Genomic DNA, 1,082 nt, shown 5'->3' with positions numbered 1-1,082 from the left:
TATATATATATATATATATATAATTAAGGAGAGAAGACAAATTCAAAGGTCGATGTATATATTCATTCAATCCATATTAACGAAGTTCTCCATGGTATACAAAGTACATACATAGATGCACTCATTTATATGATATATAATAAATTTCTAACAATTTATAAATACATACATATACACTAAAATTTATAAATATATAAAAATTCTTACCTAAAACAGCCATATCTACACCTATGTATGTATGTATGTATGCATGGAGTGTGTACGCATTGTGAGTGTGTATGTGTATTTGCAGACATGAAGACGTCATCAAGGGACGTGAGAAAAGCCTAATTGTTTGAGAAATTAAGACCCCCACAGATGCAGGCAATAAGTCCGAATTTAACGACCTTGAAAACTTTGAAACTAAGCTCATTCAACCCATTTAAAATAAATGCAATATTTAAATATGATACCAATAACCTTCAGAAGAACTTAAATGACCTCATAAAATCTATTCAAGGCTCTTGTAGTCATCCACGTTTTTGAAGATAAAAAAAACAAAAACTCTACACAAACCAGTTCGAGTTTCTCGTTCTAAACTTCTGTTGGGCAACTTTACTGAAATACAAACCCAATACGCTACAATGTAACCAACCACGAAGGTAAAACACTGCCCTCCCAACTAATATTGGATAGCAGAGTAACAATATTAGCTTTTTGCAGACCATATGTCACCCTTAAGGACCATAATGCCAAGATATTTTCTAAGCGTGGATGTGCGATTAGAAGTTTGTTTCCCAAACACATGGCTCCGGGTTCAGTTCCACTGTGTCGCACTTTGGGCAATTGTCGTCAGCTATAGCCTCGGAGTTTTGGCTAAGCTCTTCTATAGCCTCAAAAATTTTAGTCGAACGATTCGACCCCATGACCTTTTTATTAGCCTGATATTTATTCTGTTAGTCACTTTTGCTGAACTGCTAACTTATGATAGTGGGTGAGGGCAAACACAGAGACAGACACAACACACACACACACACACACACACATACATATATATATAAATGTGTGTGTGTGTGTGTGTGTGTGTGTATAAATATATATAT

This window comes from Octopus bimaculoides, chromosome 20, assembly GCF_001194135.2.
Source record: "Octopus bimaculoides isolate UCB-OBI-ISO-001 chromosome 20, ASM119413v2, whole genome shotgun sequence".
Classification (NCBI taxonomy): domain Eukaryota; kingdom Metazoa; phylum Mollusca; class Cephalopoda; order Octopoda; family Octopodidae; genus Octopus; species Octopus bimaculoides.
This window is presented reverse-complemented; position numbering follows the sequence as displayed.